Source organism: Parasteatoda tepidariorum, chromosome 3 (assembly GCF_982258835.1).
Source record: "Parasteatoda tepidariorum strain Cologne lab strain chromosome 3, Ptep-v5.0, whole genome shotgun sequence".
NCBI lineage: Eukaryota > Metazoa > Arthropoda > Arachnida > Araneae > Theridiidae > Parasteatoda > Parasteatoda tepidariorum.
In genome coordinates this window covers 63292564-63307719 of record NC_141757.1, presented here as the reverse complement: position 1 = coordinate 63307719, position 15156 = coordinate 63292564, and the positions used below count along the sequence as shown (strand labels likewise).

Genomic DNA, 15156 nt, shown 5'->3' with positions numbered 1-15156 from the left:
ACCGAACATTGACATTCTAAGTGAAGTGACAACCATCACATAACTTTTGCAATACTGTGGACATGGTCTATCTTCAAACTCCGTTGTGTCATCCATGTTTCATTGATTCCACATGGAAATTCGTCCTTGGGACTGTGCACGCTATGTGAGTAATACATAGTTTCTCATAGTAAATAGTATCTTTCGTAGTAAACAGTAGCTAAATCATGACATGATCACTGATTGATGGCAAGGAAAAAAAATTATTTAAAATAAATTTAATTTCAACATAACAATTATGTTTATTTTAGCAGTTACTGCATTGACTGATAAATACATTTTAACTTTAATTTAAAATCTCGATTTCTGATTTTCGTTTAATATATTTTAATTTTTAATAGATTTAAATTATACGCTATGTGAGTAATATATAGTTTTTCATAGTAAATAGTATCTTTCGTAGTAAACAGGAGCTTAATCATGATCACTGAATGATGACACGAAAAAAAAAATAGTTGCAAAAAAAAATTGATTGAAAATAAATTTAATTTGAACATATTAATTGTATTTATTTCAGCAGTTATTGGATTGACTTACAATAATAAGTCTATTTTAACTTTAATTCAAAATCTCGATTTCTGATTTTCGTTAATATATTTTAATTTTTAGTAGATTTAAATTATACACTATGTGAGTAATACACAGTTTCTCATAGTAAATAGTATCTTTTGTTGGAAATAAGGGCTGAATCATGATCATTGAATGATAACATCGATGAAAAAAGAAAGTTCCAAAAAAGAATTGATTGAAATTAAACTTAATTTGAGCGTAATATTTGTGCTTATAAGCATTATATGTTATGACTAATTTTGGTGTTAGATATATTATTTTTCTCTGTTCTTCTGTTCTCTAAAATACACGAAGCTATAGTTCGAAAGAACCACCTTTGTAGAAAGAAGCTATAGTTCTCTAAAACCACGGTTTACAAGGGATAAGTACTCCTTAATTACTTAATATCTTTGTTAGGGTAATTAAATGCAATAGAATTATTTACCACATTAAGAAAGAGTACGGAATTCGTTTCCAATCACTCCAATCTATTCATCGTTGTCTGCTTTTGTAATATTTTAAGTTATATTCCTTAACTTAGTATCATATTAAACACACTCTTTACGAACGATTCAGTAATTTTAATTGTTAAATTGTTGATTTTATATTATTTTTAAGCATAACGTTTAGTGTCACAGTTTTTAGGAACAAATAAATTAGGTTTTATGTCACTTTTAAAACTATTTTAATGCAGACGAGCAATCGATGCAATTTAGAGGTGTCAATGCATAAATGTTTTAATATCAGAGGTCATTTATTTGTTATTATCTTATAATTTTTTCTTTAAAATTACCATATTTTAGAAATATTTCATTAAAAAAAGAGTTATTGTTTAAGAAAAATTCCAAAAATTTTTGTACTCTGCAAGATTATTATAATTTTCAATATTCAAAGTGTTGGTTTTTTTTTAATGGTTATTTTGACTTATTTATAAGCAAGTTTAAGAAAGGTTCAACTTAAAATTAAATCGTAGTATTTCAAAAATGGTATTCCAAAAATGTAGTGTTAATCTAATACAAAGGTATTGTTTTATTACTTATAGAAGCATGTTTGAGAAAATATCGAAATCGTAGTGTGTTTTTGTTTCAGAAATACGATTTCTTTGAAAATTTGAGTCTTAAACTGTTTTCTGTAACTATTTATTATATTTTCATCAGAATAATTTGTTTGAAATATTAATAACAGTTAAGATGTGATGCAATAGTTCACTCTTTGAGTAAATCGTGGTACACTATGAGAAATCCTTGTTCAAATTACTGTTAGGGATATCGGCGCTTAGGGTGCCGATACTTTTTACCGTAAAATCCATTTTTACTGGAACTTGCTACGGAGCAAAAAATATGATATACCGTAATTTTTACAGTAATTATCGTAAAATAATTGAATCACTCTATTTGAATAATTATTACTGTAAAAGTTAAGGTATAATATTTTATGGTAAAATGGATTTTGCAGATGAAGCACCCGAAATGCGAGTACTTTGTGCCGCAATTTGATCCATAATTTTTTACAGTGTACTTTCTGTAAGTTTAAACATATTATCTATTCTATTTTCTGTTCCATTTTTCCACTAAAAACTCAGATTTCAGTTCAGACATGTTTTTCATAAGTAAACGGGGGAATTTTTTTAATTTTCTTTTTTCTCTGACTAATTTATAATCAAATGATGGCTTATTTATCTCCTCCCCCCCTCTCTCTTAAAGTAAGATTTTTTGTTTATATATAAATGAGTTCAAAAAGTGGCAAATAAAAAAGCAGTGCAGCGATTTAAAAAAACAAACAAACAAAAAATTTACTTTAAATTTAAATAAGAATTCAGGAGAATAAATCATAGGTGTATATCTAAAAAACATCCAATGCTCATTTATTCGGCGCTATTATCAATAACACTGTGACATTTGAGATAGTTATATTTTAGTTATTTTGATCTATCTTTAAATTAATCTTTCTTTATTTTAATCTATTTTAATAAGTTCGTATGACATATTTAGAATTTGTGTTCTAATTTTCTTTTTTAAAACAACAACAAAAAGAAGAAAATATGCTTTTCTGTGTTTAGAATTTTGCGTTTCGCAATTTTGGGTTTTTAATTTCTTTGAAACATTAAAAGCGAAAAGTAATATTAGTGTTTATAATTTTAAACATAAATATTTTATAGAAAGTTAGCCAAAAATGTCTAATTTTAAAATTTTTTTAAATGCTATGAATATTTTTAAATCATGCATGTAACAACATCATAAAATTTAAAGCAATAGATGCATTTAGAAAAACACATTTAAAATGTGTTTTGGTTTTTTTTTAAAACAATTAAATTTTCAACTTCAAAACATCATGACTCTTAAAACAAAAATAAATATTTAGTGAACCAGACTGTGCATGCAATATATATTTTTTTTCTGATCTATTTCTAGAGCTTTAGGACAGTAGGGTACTAGTTTTTACACCATCTTAGCACACACACACCTTCCCAAGGGACATTTTAATACTCGACCCACTTTCCCTCCTTCTCCATTAATTTTGTTACGCCTCTCCTTTTATTAAACTGGCAGAACGCCCATATTCCTAGAATTCACGCGATTAAACAAGTAGAAACTGTCTAGATTGTATTATATTTTACAATAAAAAAAGTTTTATAGCATTAAATCAGTCTAATTTAATTTTAAAATTTTTGTGTCGCACAATAATTTAAATAAAACATAAGTTTGTTAATGACGTTAAATTATAAAAATATCTTTAAAATCATTAAAATTAAAAAATAAATATGCATATTATGTGCATAAATGTAAATACAAATATTCAGAAATATTCGGCACTGAGAAAAAAATATGACTGAAATTACCTGAATATGGTAAAATTTACAGTGTTTCTGTGTCTATGGGTTCAACGAAACAGTAATTCGTACCGAATCGCTTTGGTAGTGATTTTGATAAAATTAGAATAAAATATGGTTTTATAATATGCGATAAAATTCTGTAAATGTGGTAAAATTTGGTAGTTTTATTATGATACTTTAGAGCAGGGATCGCCAAACTTTTTTGATCATCGACCCCTATATAATTTTTCGAAATCTCCATCGACCCCCACAAAAGTAATTTTCTGTTAATTAAAATAAAACTATTAGATGCTGCGTTTGTACATTTATTTTATGATTTTAAACATTTATTAAAGTAATAGTACATTGTGTAACTATAGTTTTATGAAAAATATATTAATATTGAAATTTAAATACCTTATTATTAAATAATAAGTAACTATGCATAAGTAGTTATAATAAGTAAAGCTACTAAAGATTTACTGCTTCTTGATCAATGAGATGGGTGTGCCTGGTGTTTTTTTGCAAGGTTCGCTATATTGGGTTCAAAATTGGTCAATTTTAATTTTCGTCAAAATTGGTCAATTTTGTAATTTTCGTAAAAAAATACAAAGTGTGCTATAGTTTTGTCGTGGGCTGTACTAATCCATATTATTAATGCTTACCTTCTTTTTTGTGCATTGATAATTGAAATTGATATCCAAACTAAAAGAATCGAAACAATAACTAATTATCCAAAACTATAAAAGTTTTAATAATGACACTGCAAATATTCAACACAGTTTGCAAAGATAGCTGAAACTGCGTATGATATTTGCATTTGTAACGTCAATGCTCGTCACACGTGACATTAGGACAAGCGCACATATGCATATGACTTATAAACTGCGCTGAGTTCGTGCCACTGCGCGGTGGTACGTAAGTACTTGTTTCACCCCAATAAATATACGTTTATTAATTTATGTTTTATAAAGAAACTGATATTGAGTCGATTATATAAAAAATTCACAAATTTTACATACTTATTTAGGTACGTGTGATTTGCGTATTGAGAACTGTTTTTTTTTTTCTGTCCCACAATCGACCCTTCCGATTCGGATCGACCCCCATTCGCCCCCCTGTCTCACATCAACCCCCGCTTTTGTTAAATAGACCCCTGGGGGTCTATATAGACCACTTAGTCGACCTCTGCTTTAGAGCATGGCATTAAAATCTTTTAATCGGTTAAATTGACTCTTCAGTTTTATATTTTTTACTAAACGTGTGGTTATAAGAACTATGATTTTCAAAACTAGAATTCCCAGTAAACCGTTACCATATGGACGGAAAAATTACCAAGTGAGTGGTTTAAATATCGCATATTTTGTTTCATTTACCAGAATTATGATGCTTTTTTTAGATATATATGTAAAAAATGTGCCAAAAATACAATACGGTTATTTTACTAGAATTTTTTTTCCGTGAGATATCCTGAAAAATCATACTTTATAATATAAATTAAAAACTTAATTAAGTATTCGTAAGTATTTTTGTGAAAGTAGATTTTAGAGTTTTTGCTATAAATTAGTTGCATGCCACATATTTTTGAGTGACGGAAATATTTAAGGCTTCGCTTAAGACAGAAAAAGGATTTTATAAACTTATTCTGTGTTAACCATCGGAGAATTAAATGAATGCAGTTTCCTTATTATAACTAATTAATAACTCTTTGTTTCCTTTTATTCATTAACGAAACTAGTTATCAAATTTAAAGATTATAACTATTTTTGAATCTTTGAAATTAAAATGTTGGAAATTATTTATCGAAATTTTAGTGGTTAATTCGCAGTATTTTTTACTATGCTAAAAGAATTTGAGTCTGTTCCAATGCTTTAGAGTTATTTTTTTCCTCAGCAAAAACAGTATTCATTCGAAAAAGTAGTATCACTTATGAAATAGTCAATAATGTCGTGGTCATAAAAAACAACGATAAAAGCTCACCGACATTAAATTACTGCTATTTAATAATCTTAAAAGCTAAAGACAATTATTTGTAAATGACTATACTGTTACTTACAACTTAATTACGCATAACATTTTCCTGATATTTTCTACCATTTAGAGGAAAAGCTTAATTTCGCTATCATTATTAATGTTATTATTTAGTTTTTTTGTTGGCAGCATTGTTGAAACACAATTGCTTTATTGTTCTTGATCTATCAACCTACTTTAAGTTCTAGCTAGGGCCTTAGAGTTCTAATGGTACTAGGTACCATATGAAATGATTTTCCCAATTTCCCAGAGGATACTGATAAAAGATCATCCTCTAATACTATGCATGATTATCTCAATAGAGTAAGTATTAGAATCTATTGACCCAAGGGATGCGACCTCAATGAGTCTGTAATTAATTTAAGAGCTATACTGAGCATTTTATTTTATTAAACGTCACTAAAAATAGGTGTGGTCAAGTTCAAATATTTTTTCTTTATGTAAAAGGCTTATGATGTTGAATTATGAAATTATAAGGGCTTATGATGTTGATTGTGTATTTTTTTTTTATATCAGAAATGGGTTATTGGGTCATGTATAGTGGCTATTTTAAGTATCTTTACAAAAGCGTTAACTTTAAAAACTTAAGTTGTGAACTATAAAACATTATAAGTAAAATATTAATTTGAAGGACAGTTAGTAAATTGATTTGAAAAAAAAATTTCCAAGTTTCCTTTTTCTTAATTAAAATTAAGTATATTAGTGAATTTTGTTCTTCCATTAAATTGAGTCTAATAACGATGATTGAAGGACAGCATTTAGTTATGAAAGTAATATTTGTTGTGGTAATTCAATGTAATTCTGTAAAATAATTAATGTGAATGGAGCCACTTTTGTAAAACAAATACGAAGAAGTTACCTCTTTTGTAAAACAATATTATGAAGTTAACGCTTTTTATTTTTCTTTAAAAATGGAGGTGACTTAAATAGGAACATCTGCAACCAGTGGATTAAATATCATATACAGGTGGAAAAATATGTCATAAAATTTAAATCACATAAATTAAAATGTAGAAACGTTCCTGTGTTAGTAAACGGGGTTATATAACTAAGATAATGCATTGTTTTGAAATTAAAGTTATTGTTTTGAAATTAAAGTCAATTAACCAAATAGCACCAATAGTCACTTTAAGAATTTTTTGTTTCAAATAATTGACGGCACATATTGATAGATTTCTTATTCATACTTATAAATTTAAAAAAAAAATTTCGATCTTAATTCGTTATGTGCCATTTCTTGTTTTTAAAACTTAAGCGGTAACTGACAAAAAAAAATTTCACTTTCTTTAAATCTAAATGTATACTACAAATTTTCTTTAATAACAAAGTAACCTTCCTCGTAACTATTAGACTCAAAACCGATTTTTCTAAGTTAACTGCTTTCATTAAAAATGTGTTTCGATTTAAAAAAATATGAGAATTAAATATACTTTTTGATTAGTAAAGTATTAAAATCATTGCAGAAAGGTAATCCTATCGATAAAAAACGCTTCAATACGTAAGATGACTAAAGCAAGAATTAGTTTCTTTTGCTGAAACGGAATTTACATACTTTTTACTTCGTAACTCTCGTTGAACAGCCGACCCAATTTTTTGAGTTCACGACTACTAATCTTCAACTCCGTAGCCTTGTAATTTTGAACCCAATCCAGAAGACAAGGAAACTCCCGGATCAAGTATTGGGAGAAATTGAGACTTGGTGCATGAAAATCCGATCTTTAGATCAAAAGTTATTCAGATATGAAAAATGTTAAAAAATAAAGTTAAGCATTTCATAAAGTTAAGCACATTTGTAAGTTAAAAATTCAAAAAATCTCCAGAATTCGAAGTACATTTGTAATAAATGATGTAGTAAATGACCTCAAAGTACTTACCTAGTAAATGGCTTAAGTTTGATTCCAATCCCACATTCCATAAGAAAACGTAAGCTGCTTTAATTTGTTTAATTCAGCCATCACCGTCCCATCGGCTACCGCGTTCTTTTACATTTTGTTTTCCCTTCGATTTTTTTTAATTTCTAGCCTATTCCATATAAGTCATATATGTTTTATTGAGTAGAGAGAGCGAGTGCGTTTATTCGAGCGCTTGAAACACGTCAACCATTCTTTTCCCAATTCAATTTTTATTACCAAGTATGCATTTTAATTATTATTGTTAAATATCTACTTAAACCATCAGTTTGCACAGTTTCCTTTAATTTATATTTCTGCATCATCATTGCATGTGCATCATTGATATAAATTGTTTTAATATTCTTTTTATCGCTGATAGCACGATTCAAATGTTTTGTAGATACTGTAATCTTTTTTTACTTGTTTTTGAATGAATTTTTTTTCTGTTGGAGAAATCTAAAAGACCAGTGTTGAATTTAAATATTACTTAATTAATTACTGGAATTCCGCAAATATTTTAGTAACCAGAATTCTAAGGATACTTTTTTTTTATAATCACAAAAAGTTTTAAGTTTTTGCAACTTTTGGTCATTTCGAACTCCTTTCGAAATTTGTACAAAAATTATGACTTTTTGAAAAAAATTAAAAAATTTCTAGGTAATATTTGTTTTAATAATTTATTAGTCAATTTCACAACGTTTAAAATTAATGTTCGTAATATTATTGAAAACATAGGACTATGGCCTTAATGGGACAATTTTTGTAGTTATTCTAGTCTTGATAAAATAAAAATAAAAATTCATCAATTTAGTCAATAAAATAATAAACATTTCATTGATTATTAAAATTTAAATAAATTTGAATTAAATTAGTATTCGTGTCTGCAGTCAATGCATTTTTATAAAGTCTGCAAAAGATTTTAAATCGAAAAATTTATTTAATTCAATGGTTACTAACTTTTTCCATTTCAAAATCTATTGGCCACTTGCAACTTCGAAACGTTGCTTGTAGATATCCATTTCAAACGTCTCTCTGTTTTATTGAAGTAAAACTTATTACGATGTTAAAGTTTTTATTTTATTTTTTAACAAATAGTAATTTTTGAATGCCCAAATTCAGTTTTCAAACTTATGTAAAACATTTTAAAACTGATATGTTATGTAAAATTATCATTACAAGTAAGGGTAAATAACTAAATTATGATTAACAAAAAAATTTTATATTTAGATATGAAATTTTTTTTCCGCATCACACATGATTAAAAAATGTCAGTTATGAAATGTTAAATATTATCAAAATAAATAAAACACACAAGTAACAGGATGTTATCTTTTTTAGTGTAGATGTTAGAAAAAAATCGATCTGGGATACTAATGGATAACAATAATTTTAAAGGGAATGGTGTCATTTGCCATTTACTATTTAAATAATCTTAACTTTTTAAACTTAACTTGGTTTATAATGAGGTTATACCCTTTTTGTTTTAGGAATTGCTCAATGAGGTCATTTGTAAAAGCATTTTAATGCGAATACCTCACAAACAAAAGCAACTTTTGACAGCAGGAGAAATATGTGTTTTAAAAGCGATTAGTAGGGGATTTACTGTCAAAGCCATTAAAGTAAAGGCTATCCATTATTATAATCAATAAATTCAAGCTGAAACAGTCGCAAAAATAAGGTCATTTGAGAATGTGAGTCGACTGCTTCTACGAAAAATATTGATTATGTTAAAATTATTGATAGGGATTTTTAACAAAATATGTCAGGTTTTATCTAGGACAGAATTTCTAGAAAATGTATCCATTAATTTTAAGTTGAAAATGCTTATTTGCACTTATTGAAGTAGTTCATATAATTTTTGTATTAGTTTAAAAATAATTAGCTAGCTTATTTAGATAGGATTCTGAAAGCATCTGGCAACTTAAAAGATTAATTAATTATTTTTATTATTAATTAATTATTTTTAATTTTTCTTATGAGTTCTACCCCCCCCCCGTGATACGGTACGTGATTTCTTATGAATTCCCCCCCTGTGGTCCCCATGATACGGCAAAAGCATTCAATTTTTGGCTAAAGTCTTAAAACTTAAATGGAATGCTCAATATTACGAGTCACAAATAAGAATCCAATGTAGTTGAAAATTTAATTTTTTTTCATTGTTTTTAATTATTGAAGCACCATATAACCAAAACTAATCACGCAATGAGGAACCAGAGAGCGTCAAATTCTTGAGAGCTATTCAGCTGACCAAAAGCGGCAGGTTATACTTCTTGAAATGAATATGTTATATATCTGAATATGCTATGTATCTGAAATATATACGTTTCTAGTGAGTAAACTTGCCATCATTACGCTGATAACTGAATCTTGTCGTTATTAGTAGCATATATTTTAGATCTGGATTTTCATTTTTTTTTAAATTGCAGAGATAATCTTGGAATTTCCGTGTAGTGTTTACAGAATAGTAACATTGACAATATACAGTTTAAAAATATCGAAACCTTCATTTTTTAAGGTAAAAACTTTCTTTAAGAATTATTTTATTAAATGATCTCATACATTTCATATTTAAGATTCAATTTCGTCTTAAAATGCAATAAAAATACATTTTATTTACCAGTATGTGTTAAAAATTGTAACGTTGAATACGATAGTTGAAAACAATTTTACGAAATTACCCCAACAAACCTATATATTTTTTTAAATAGAATTATTATAAGTGTCTTTATTTTATGGAAATCAAATGTTAACTTTCCTCATTAAGGATTAAAATTGCATTTTGAATTAGGGATTGAAATTGCAGCTTAAACAGGCATAAGTTGAAACATCAATTTAAAAAGAAATTGCCAATCCTATAATTATATAACATAGATATTTTTTCAAGTTTGATTTTGTAAAATGCGGTTATAGATTACGGTGGTTTTTGTCGAATTTTTTCAGAAAATGCGAATCAAATGTCAAATTTTCTTATAAAATGGGACTAAAGTTGTAATATTAGAAGGAACAGTTTAGCCACAAATTTTACGAAATTTCACAGCGAACCCTGTAAGTTTTGAACAAAAACTGTTCCTTCAAAACACGTTCTGTAAAATCATGTCATCTATACGTATTACTCATGTGTAATACCCTGTCATTTGTAGTTTAAGTTTAATTTTTCTATTACTATTAGTGTAATCTTAGAGTAGTTCGACCTAAAACCATCTATATTCAGCGTACACTGTAAAAATTCCGTTTCAAATTACTGTATAAAGTACCGGCACTTCGGGTGCACCAACCTTAAAATTCTATTTTACAGTAAATACATTTTTATCATAAAATATTAAACCGTTATCTAATAGTAATGCATATTAATTAGTAATTATTACAGTAAGTATTTCTGTAAAAATTACGGTATATCAGATTTCTTTGTACCGTAAAGTATTCCAGTAAAAAGGATCTTACGACAAAGAGAGTACCGGCACACAGAGTAAAGATGCTTTTTGCCATAATTTGAACTGAAATTTTTTACAGAGTCGGAATAAGGGGCTCATGAGCAATTAAAGTTTTTAATTTAAAACTCTTTATGTATTACTTATGCCCGTGGAAACAAAAAAATGAGGTTTTGTAAGTATTGAATATGTTTCAAATTATTTTATGTTTCAAAAAAACATTGTTTTATATGAATAGAAATAAAGAGTTTTTATTTTTTTCACAAGCATCAATAGACGTAAGTTAAAATGGTTATATTAATTTAAACTATAATTTAATTGAAGGCTAGTGGAAATACAGATCTATTCAATAATTTTATGCTATGAGTGGTGACTGATTATCTTTTTGATGTAGAATTTTCATTAAACATATCTTTCATACTGTTTCATTTTTTGTATTAAATTAGATCAATGAGTAAAAAATATTATATTTGGTATTTGAATAATTTTTAGTTATGAAATACATCATCGGACACCGATGATTCTTTTTGTGCTTAAAGTAAAGTTTTCCAAACACAGCTCACTTCCAAACAATCATTTCTGAAATTTGCACTTATTTGCAATTACTTAGATCTAAGAAAAAAAGTAATTCATCAATGAAATTTCTTTCATTTACAAAATAATTTATTGATACATTTTTGAATATAAACGAAAAAAAAATTGTATTTTTTTGGATTTTATATTTTTGAACAAATATAATTCCGAGAATCTAACAGTTTATATGCAGGGTGTTTATAAAGTCCCGGACCCATTTTGATGTTTAAAAACTCATAAAATAATAAAGATAGATTAAAATTAATAAATAAATGGTTAGATAGACCCAAAAAGTTTCATGACCCATGTCAATGAACTTCCACGTGTTATATGGTAGGAAGGATAGAAGATGCTGCTGATTTTCTAAACCGCGTAATGTTCTCCGACGAATCATCCTTTCATGTTTCTGGCATTGTTAATCACCATAATGTGCGCATATGGGAATCTGAAAGCCCCCATGAATACCGTGAGACACAAAGGGATTCCCCAAAGGTTAATGTGTGACGTGGACTAATGCACGGCCGAGTCATTGGGAGACGGTCTCATCAGTTGTATACTTAGACATGATGGAAAATTTCGTATTTCCACAACCAGAAGAGCTTCAGCCACATGTATTTTTGCAACAAGATGGTGCACCACCTCATTGCGGTATCATCGTTCGTAGTTCTTTGAATGACCATTTTCCTGGTAGATGGATTGGGCGAGGAGGTCCAATTCCTTGGCCACCAAGATCACCTGATATAACGCCGCTGGACTTTTTTCTTTGGGGATTTATAAAGGACAATGTTTACAGGAGGATCGTGTCGAACATTGTAAAAGCCAGAATTACAATCGCAATAGCCTCTGTGGATGCCGACATGCTTGCTGCTACCTGGCGTGAAATTGACTATCGACTTGATATTCTCCGTGCGACGAAGGGGCATACGTGGAAGTTCATTGACAAGGGCCATAAAACTTTTTGAGTCTATCTAACCATTTATGTTATTAATTTTAATCTATCTTTATTATTTTATGAGTTTTTAAACATCAAAATGGGTCCGGGGCTTTATAAACACCATATATATATATATATATATATATATATATATATATATATATATATATATATATATATATATATATATATATATATATATATATATATATATATATATATATATATATATATATATATATATATACAGTAGTAGCACATATATTTGTAATTAGAGATTCAGAAAAAAATGATGCATATAAAACGAACACCGGTGTCCCCCTGCTCCAAGGGTTAAAGTTACCGCTTTTTATTATTGAAAATTTGATCCAAAAATCTGATTCACTTTCCTGGTAGCTAAAAAAAGACAAATGTTCTTTTGATATTTCAATTATTCAGAAAATTATTTTAATTTTACCTAAAATTTCGCAACTACGATTCAGAAAGACAAATCAAGAAGGTTATTATCATTTTCATACCCTTGAAAAACATGAACTCAATATCTTTTGTGTTGTAAATATAGCGCTATTGAATTTCGATGGATCGATTTGTTTGCCTTTCTTCATTTAAACGTTTTCCTTCGATTTTGTTTGCCTTTGCCCATGAGAAACGGAAACAATCGAATTAACCAAGGAAACCTGACCTTTTACGGACACTAGTATAAAACTATCAATCATTATTTTGTTTTATATAATAGATTGTAACAAACTTCATGATTTCTCGATTTATTAAGTAAGTTCTGGTTATGGAATCCACAAAATATAAATTTATAATTGTTATATTTTTGAAAAATGTTCCACAAAAAAATGGATGCTCAAATATCACGAAACTTCGTTTTTGAAGAAAACGTTTCCGTACATACTTCGAGCAAAAGTTTTGTCACGAAACGCGATTCGAACTCTTGATCTTCATGGAACTCCTTGACCACCATACTGACCATTGGCTTAGTACGCAGTTTATTTTCGATTGTTAAGTTTTTTTTCTTAATTTGTCATTCTAGTTCATAATTTCTTGCAATGCACTACGATGAGATTTCTACGAGATGCACTACGATGAGTTGATGAAATATTTTCGTCATATATTTGAAAGTTTGCGGTATATTACAAATCACGTGATTACGCGATAAAGTGATTCTCAAAATTAGCGAAGGATTGTTGAATCGTCAAAGGTGAGAGTGTGACTTTGAAAAAATAAAATTTGTGCAAAGTTATATAGTTTTCTTTTAAAAGAGAAACTTCATAATTTTGAAGAACTATGAGAGAGAATTATGAAAAATTATGAGATTTTGGAAGACTAAATTTCTTAAAAATTTTTATCATTGACTAAATGTTTTGTATAAAGGTTACAGCGAAATTATATGTCACTGTAAATGTTATCGAAAACAATAAAATGATATAGCAAAAACTATCGTTGAAACTTAACAAGTGCATTATCTTTGAAACATTTAAACTGTACAATAGCGTCTGAAAATGTGAACGTGTTTTGTTATTTTGCAAATGCTGAGGCGTCCGCTTTTCTGCTGCAACAACTGAAACTTATCTTTCTGAAATGCTGCGTAAACATTTCGGAAAGGTATCAATCAGTTTTTAGAACAATGCCTTAGAAAAAATTATGTTGATTTATACTTATAAAAGAGACAATTGTGTGCTATATTATGAAAGTTTGCTGTTGTTTTGCATGCTGCTATACACATACAGAAACAAAATTTCGCGGTTACAACATGTATGTATGTTATTCGTTATATAATAAGAATAATTATATTTTATTTCTAAATATCTGTCAATAGTATTTAAAAAATTTTTTAACCCTAAATTGTGGTGTTGAAAGTGACATGGAGCTGTCAAGCAAGTACATCACAAATAACATGTTTTTTTTTTTCAAGTTGAGTTTTTCATGTGCAATTTTTTTGTGCTTAAAATTGTTTTTATTTATTTTTATGTCACTTTTATTATTTTTGTTGTGTTGCATCGCTATTTAGTTGTATTACATTGTGGAATATTTTCTGTTAAATGTCTTGCCTAGGAATAAAATTTCTCAAAAGAAAAAAAAAACAGACGTTATTATTATTAATTTTTATTTTTATTATTTTTTTTAATGTTTTTTTCACGAGAGTAAAAAAATTCTTTAAACCAAGTAAATGAGTTTCTAGAATTGGTATATCTCCTGCAAAATTTTACTCTTATGCATGGCATTTAACAGAAAATACTTCACAATGTAATTTATCTATATTGCAAGGCAACACAACAATAAATAATAAAATTAACAATTTAAAACTGGAAAAATTATTCACGAAAAATATAAGTTGAAACAAAAATATGTTATTTGTGTGCATGTCGCTTTCAATTTCATAATTTAGTGTTTCCAATTTTTGAAACGTTATTAGAATGTTGTCTTCGCAATCAATCGTAATGACACAGTTGAACTTGATGAAAATATGTAGTTATTGTTGTATTTCAATGCATGCAAGTGATTTTTAACACAATTGCTGGTATAGATCTGTGGAGTGAGTGTTATCGATAATGTTAAACTTCATTTACGGAAAGATACCTCAACAAAGGATCGAGTTAACAAGTCTTGATAATCTAATAAGTCGAATTAACAGTCGAGTTAGCAAGTTAATATAGTCTTATAAATCGAGTTAACAATACACTAGTGAATTGTAGTGTATACTAGTGAATCTGTAGATACGCAACAGAACTATTCTAGAATTTTATGTGTGATAGAATTTGATGAACGTATATCACTAGTTGATTTATTGCTGTTTTGTGAGAAGCCGGGAGAGTGGTATTAAGATCACCGGGCTTTGAGTGCTGATAGTGAGAGCTGTATTAAGTTCATGGTCCTGGAATCCTCCTAAAA

The 15156-nt window shown here is 28.0% G+C and overlaps 1 protein-coding gene across 1 annotated transcript in view; it reads left to right on the top strand.

Annotated features, from left to right (window-relative positions):
• The window catches only part of Cad86C (Cadherin 86C), a 71493-nt gene continuing 56337 nt past the window's right edge, over nt 1-15156 (top strand). Inside the window, exon 1 of the mRNA XM_087159462.1 lies at nt 1-145. The gene's annotated coding sequence lies outside the window, so the exon portion shown is untranslated. The remainder of the gene's footprint in view (nt 146-15156) is intronic.